Consider the following 7,128-nt stretch of genomic DNA (forward strand, 5'->3'; position numbering starts at 1 on the left):
TGCTGTACTCCATACCGTTTGTTCAGAGGTGAATGACACTGGCCATAGAGTTGAAGAAACAAGAGCGTTGTGCAGGAAACAAGAGTTTAAGAGACTCCTGTGTTTATAGCAGTCAGAATGAATTTTTTTGTATGCATCTCTTACTGTATTTGAACGTGGGTGTTGTTTCGTTCATGACTATTTACCATTGTCATTAGCCTAACTAGTATTCTTGCAGATTTGTCAGTGAAACCTCATGTATCATATGGCTGTCCACATGTTTCCCTGTGTCCTTTACGTTTTCAGGGTTGTACAGAAAATGTTCTTCTAAACATCCGCTGTTATCCTCAGCCCGGAGCCGCGTTCACATTCACCACACACAGCGCAAAAGCTCCAAAACCTTTTTAAGCTTTCATGAGCCAAATGCTTCAATTGTGTAAAGGAAACACTGCATCTTTCATCCACTTAGACTTTGTGTGCCTCAAAATATTGCTTTGCTTTCAGTCTCAACCACATTATATTGGAAAACATCTCACTCCAACAACGATCATGATATGAGGCCCTTCAATCAAATATCTCCCCCTTTATAGTAGTAGTACAAATTGTCCTTAATTTTATATTATATTATTTGTCTTATCAGAATCAGAATATCACGCTATATAGTGTTGAATGTTGATTTTGGAAATTTTATTGTGTTGATTATTCAATTAAGGGATTCGCCACAGATTCAGTTTTTGCTTAGTATTCCTTTACATGGTCGCACCAGGAGACAAATGAATTTTGTCACATTTAAAATCCTCTGGCCGGTGGGGCATAGCTTTACGTGCTCTTATAGAGGAAAAGGTATTTCTGCTCATCATGTGACTCCAGCTTATAATTTATTTTATTTTATCTCCATCCGGCAGCTTCCCCTGCACAGATGCCTTAAATGTCTCTTTGTGAAATGCTGGCCATATATTCCCTCCTCACAAAGCTCATTTAAAAACACCAGCCACTGCAATAAGACCCTCTGTATTATTTAATGTGTGTGTGCGTGCGCGTGTGTCTGCGGGTGATTTCATCTACCTGTTCCCTGCAGGATGACTGGAGGTATAAACCCATATATTAACCACACGACAGACCTCTGAAGCCTCCTCATAAATACGATCTGTACGCTGTGGCCTCTTCTCCCAAAACACACACACACATGAACACACACAGCGAGAGGCCTGGGCCCACTAAGGTTTCCCTTCATGCGATATTGATGCAAACTGACAGCCTTAAGCACAGAGAGCAGACTCAAGAAACCGCCCAAAATTCACACTCATGTCTTTCGTCTACCGGCCCCCACATGTCCTTCTTTCTTTGACACATATGATGCTTTTTTCAGTTTTCAAATTATGTACAAGTCAATGTAATGTTTTGTGTATGTTTTTGTTTATGTATAGGTTCTGGAAGTTAAAAAACCTAAAGAGAAACACCCATCATAACAGAGTGGGCAAGCTGGCCAATCAGAGCAGACTCTTCATCGGGAGGGGGGGGGGGTCTTTAAGAGCCAGGAGCTAAATCCAAGTGTTTCAGACAGAGGCTGAAAAGACGAGCTGCAGTAGAGGACAATATGAGGAAAGTTGTTTTTCTGAACATTACAGCAATATCACCTGTGTCTTGTTAGCTTGTGTATTTTATCCCTTTGTGTCCACTTCCTGTTTGCCAGTTTGTTTGGGCAGTATCTCACCAGTTTTTCTGTGTTGTTTCCAGTGTTTTCTGTAGAGATTTGACCTTGTGTATTTTCCCTATTTTCTGGATTTCTTTAGGTGATCATCAAGTATTTGGGCTCCAGCCAATACACAAAAACAAGTATCAGCTGGATCAACATGAACTTCGGTGCGGCCAGAGATGACTTCTATGAGTAGGAGTGTCGGCATCGCACTTTGGCGAGAGAGAAAAATCCCTAACGCAAAATGAGGAGGGTCCCTCCTGTCAACCTCCCCCTCCGTCCATCATCCACAACTCTGAGCAAACGTGAAATGAGAATGGGGACGAGATCAAACACTTACATGAAACATTCATACATGTGAACTTGTGTATCGCAAGTATGAAATAAAGTGTCAAGCTGGACATGAAAGATTACTAATCGCTTACAGCTACAACTTCTTCTTCATAAACAATTCATCTTCAGATTCCTTCTCTAATGATTTCTTTTTTTACTGAAGGTCAGAATATAATGAACCAGAATAGTTATCAGAAGAGTGGGAATAAGTATATTTAAATTCAGTAGATCCTGATTATTGGATCCGCACCAAATTGTACACAGTCATGAATATAATTACCCCTAAAAATGTCTGTTTTTAAAGTAAAGATCCATGAATTATTCTCTGGGGAATAAATTAAAATGTTGGAAAACGCCTCACAATGTTAAAGAAAGTATAATAAGTTCTTCCCTGTCATAATAAATTCAGTTACCCTGCTGCAAACAATACAAAAAAAAAAGAAGAAAGAACAAGGGTGAAACATAACTGGAGGTAAAAGTTACCATCATGAGTCATCTTCGATTTGCTTGAGTTAAATTACCATGAATTATCATAGTTGTTTCAAAATGATGAATTGAACCTGTTCCAAAAACATTCAAATATGAAAGTCCATGCAGTACTGAGACACCTCTGCTTCCAAAGGCTTCAATGCCGACTTGAAACTCATTTTATCATTTTATTACTACAAGAAGATGCGTTAAATCTGGGTAGATGTTTAACTTTTCCTCCACAAATCTGACAAAATAGGAAAATTCTAACTAGACTTATTTGACAAAACACTGAGGATGACTTCAAAAGTAAATAAGAATTCCATTTCCAGCATGTTTGTTTTTTTTACAGCTGTTCTCTGAGCTCCTGGGGGATTGACAATGTTTACCCAATGACACACTTTGTGGCCTAATCGTACCATTTTTCATTTCTGGTGAGAATTATGACGTTCTGAATAATTTCCTGCACATTTAAACAGACTGTGCCATCTGGTCCTTGTCAGAATGGCTCTGACTTATGGATAAAAACAAAACTCTGAAGTTTTCAGCTTACTGGCTTTTTATATCTGATAAACAGAGCTTAATAAATTCTTATATTTGTGTATTCATGATCGGGTAATGTCTCAGCTAAAGACCCATCAAATGAGAATCCAAATCTCTGTGGCCTTTGTCATTGATCGAATACCTCTAATATTCCTCCAGATTGTCTATTAAAATTGTTGCTGCAGGGGAGAGCATGTGTGATGAGACTTGAGTCTGCCTATAAACAAATCCTCCAAGATTCAGGAGATAACACCTTGATTCAATAACTCTAGCTGTAATAGATCATCATTCACTCCAACCATCTGATGGACCTCACTGTGTGTGTGTGTGTGTGTGCCTGTGTGTGGCTGAGATCAACAGAGAAATGGAGAGCATCTGTACTACCTGGTTTAAATAAAAAAAAACCTCCCCGGCTGCTCAATCTGTAGAGATGCTAAGCAATGCGTGTGTGTGTGTGTGTGTTTGTGTGTGTGTGCGCGCCTCTGACTTGTACGTCGCACAGAACAACTACATTGGAACAACAATAGAAAACCATAAAGTATCATCTGAATATTCACCAGACAACACAGGACTGCAGCTCCAATTCGACAAACGTTGTTTACAAGAGATATTTATAGGAGGGATGGGAGCTCGTTGATGTTCCCCGAATCTGTTCTTCTTATTGAATCGTCTTATCTCTTACGTTCAGCGTATAGATGTGACATTTCCTTTAAAACTTCAATCATATATTTCATCCATTCTTTTTCATTTCCCGCCGAGATATTTTCATCTCATCTCATCGCATTCACGTCCACATTCCCTCGTCCCAGAAACACGTGCTTGTGACCTGCCGACGACCCAGCAAACAATTATAATATGCTGTTGCTAAGCCAGCGGCAATAAAACACAAAATAATGCACCAACATTGATTAAATTTGATTTTAGCTTCATGTAAATGAGAAGCCGAGAGTTGAGATGTCCATTTTTGTAGGAGGCTTTAATTGTTGCTACACTGTGAAATGTTCTTCTCAACTTCTTGCCTCCCGCGTGTTTCTGATCATCAAATAATGAGTGTGTTTGCAGAGGCAGCTTTTCCTCGCTGCTGGTGACCCGAACTCATTCCTTCTGTTCACGCTACAGACAGAACTCGAGTTGGCAGATCCTGTTCTGTTGGCGAACTTCTGGGGTATCGATTTTGGCCTCATATCTGTCTCCTTACTTTCTACTTTCCTCCTGTGTTGGAGTTTGTGAAGGCAGCACTTTTTTTACTTCACGGCTTATTTTCCTCCACTCTACCTCTAGCGGGAAACGACAGGAAAAATACTGAGGGTTATTTTGTTTAGTCTTGCTCACATTGACCCTGAATTGTTCTCTGCACCTTCTCTCCTCCCTGTTTCATCGATGACAATAAAAGCGTTTCAAGGAGTCTGGAGAATTTGGTCCGGACTTTTTTTTAGAGTTTGCATTTCTGACATGGCTCTGCTTTTTCATCCTGAGATATTTGTTTTCTTTTTGCGCCTGTCGTGTGCAGGAAACATCATCAGCAAATCCACTGGCTTGTGGTGAATCCTGCGGAGGATCTCCTGCTGTGTTCTCACATCAGCTCCTCCAGATATTCTGCAGAGATTGTACAAGCGGAGCTAGCTGTAGAAATTCAGACATTTGTACTCTCTCATAAAACTCCTTTGGAGAATGTCTACAGGTTCTCCGGAGTTCAGTGCAAGCATGACTTGGCTGCAACAGGGTGCATTTTCCGTAATGTTTAACCCTAATGTATCTGCAGACACTGAAGCGGTTCTGATCAGGAAATGTTGTTGCCAGTTGACCTGTGACGATAAGGCCAGAACAAAATCTCACAAGGTCCTAATTTTGCCCTAGTCATGGCAACAGGGAGAGGAACCAGCATATTTACAGATTAGGGAGCGCTCTCTGAGTGCGTCTCTCATGGTCACACATACATGCACTCGGTAAACAATTTATTCTCTGTCACGGCCCCCGGAGGATAACGCTGCATTCTACAGAATTTGCCATTTAAGTAAGTGCTATACTTGGGTAACGGGTGCAATCGAGCATGCTACGCTGCAGTAATTCCCTTGACACCCTTCAGTCTACTGCTTTATCGCAGGTCACCGCTCTGTACACGGCAAATCAAATGCTCAGATATCCGGTGAGAAATACCATGACATAAATACACCTGCACATTTCGCTTTCTCTTTTCTCCCTGTGTCTTTCTCACTGACAGCGAAAGCATCAACACAAAATTACATTGACAAATATGTTATTTCTATATTGTGCAACAAGATGATGGAACACGTATTTGCGAGAATTGGTGAATCTTAAAAGGGATTAATATTATATTGATATTTCTGATATTAGTATTTATTTTTCATTAAATTAGGCAGTTAAACATTTCCTATGTCTTTTTCAACATCAGAGACCTGAGAACAGGAGGCATCAAACACATACAACACAACAAGGAGTTAATAAACAAAAGCAACACAACAAGACGTTGATTGGAACAATTACAGGAAACATGAAAAACAGAGATTTAAAATCACCACAGGGGCTGTAAGACAGACTGCAGCTCACTCTATTCAAACTAGCAAAATACCTGAACCCGGTTCTGCTGTCATGAGTGTGATGTTAATATTCTGTTAAAATATTATGATTCTGTCTCTTTACTACAACATCATCGCTGAAAATTGTATTTACTCTGAATTATATACATATTTATGTTACATTTTTTCGTGAGGAATTTCAAGCTGAATTGGTTTTTGCAAATATTAATGATTTCAATGGCAAACTCCTGGGAAGGACCTTGAAAAGGCATTTAAATCAATGGAATATTAAAATACAGGTGTATGTATGAAGCATACTATTGTGTAGCATACATACATATTTAAGGCTGTATGATTCTTTTCCCTTTCATGTCCTGTATTAGTTTGAGATGTTTGCAGTAAACACCGTTCTTCTTTTTCCATTTACCTGATACATTATAATTTAAAACATTCAAATGAAATGGGGGGAAAATGAAAAAAGTAATAACAATCTATGAATATTTTAGCTGAATGGTGGAAAACAACAATGGTGAGGTTGTGTCGCCTGAGATCAGGTTGTCACTGTGCCGCTGTCGATGCATATTTATAAGCTTCTTGCATTGATACCTGCTTGTGTTGCATTGGTTTCAAAGGGCAGAAGGGAGTGGGTTACAACCTGCCAGGACTTTCTCTGTCTGTGCCTCTCACTCATTGTATGTGTCTATCGGCCAACGTCAGTCACACTCGCTCGCTCTGCTCTCTCTTTCTCTCTCATTACAGGCCCACCGCGTCCAACACAATAATCCATACAAACACTTATTTCTATTCATGAGTTTGTCTTCCGCCCGCTGTAGTTCCACCCATGCAAATGTCAACACTGTGATCGGTGTCCCATGAGGCAGTTTTCACACCTGTGAACAAAAGACACATCCATATTTACCAGCCTTCTCTTTTGTCAGAGTTCCAGACTGCCGTCCAAGGACACGTTATTGTGAGCATTCACACTCCTGTCACCTTGAATAGAATTATCTGTATTGAAAAGCCCTGGGAATTGTGCCCATTCTAGTCGGTGTGTCATTGTCCGCTGGACACGTGAGAGGAGGGTCCTGCTCGTGACTCAGACATGGACGTTTGACATGCCCGCTGTATTTTTTACCAAATACTGAATGTATATTTTTGCCGATATTTCTTTATAATCATCAAACAATCATGCATTCCATTTGTTATTGACTTTTTCTCTATATACAACTGGTGTTTTCGAGGTTTGTCGATTTCTTTTTCTTGTGCCGCTTATCCTTTGAGAGTCGCAGGGGTAGCCAGAGCCAATCCCAGCTCGCATTGGGAGAGCTGGCGTACACACTTGACAGTCTACCAGCGTATCACATGGCAGCTTCCAGAGACCAACAACCATTCACTTTCTCAGACTCCAATTAACCTCACCCCCAATCTGCATGTTTTTGGACCAGGAACCTTCTTGCAACAGTCGGAAAAGTGTGCTGTGTTAAGGCAGATTCATGGTTCTGCATTGAAGCTATGCTGTAGGTCGCCTAGATGCGTAATTCAATTTTGGCGCAAGGCTCATGAATTGGGCTT

Source organism: Limanda limanda, chromosome 10 (genome assembly GCF_963576545.1).
Source record: "Limanda limanda chromosome 10, fLimLim1.1, whole genome shotgun sequence".
Classification (NCBI taxonomy): domain Eukaryota; kingdom Metazoa; phylum Chordata; class Actinopteri; order Pleuronectiformes; family Pleuronectidae; genus Limanda; species Limanda limanda.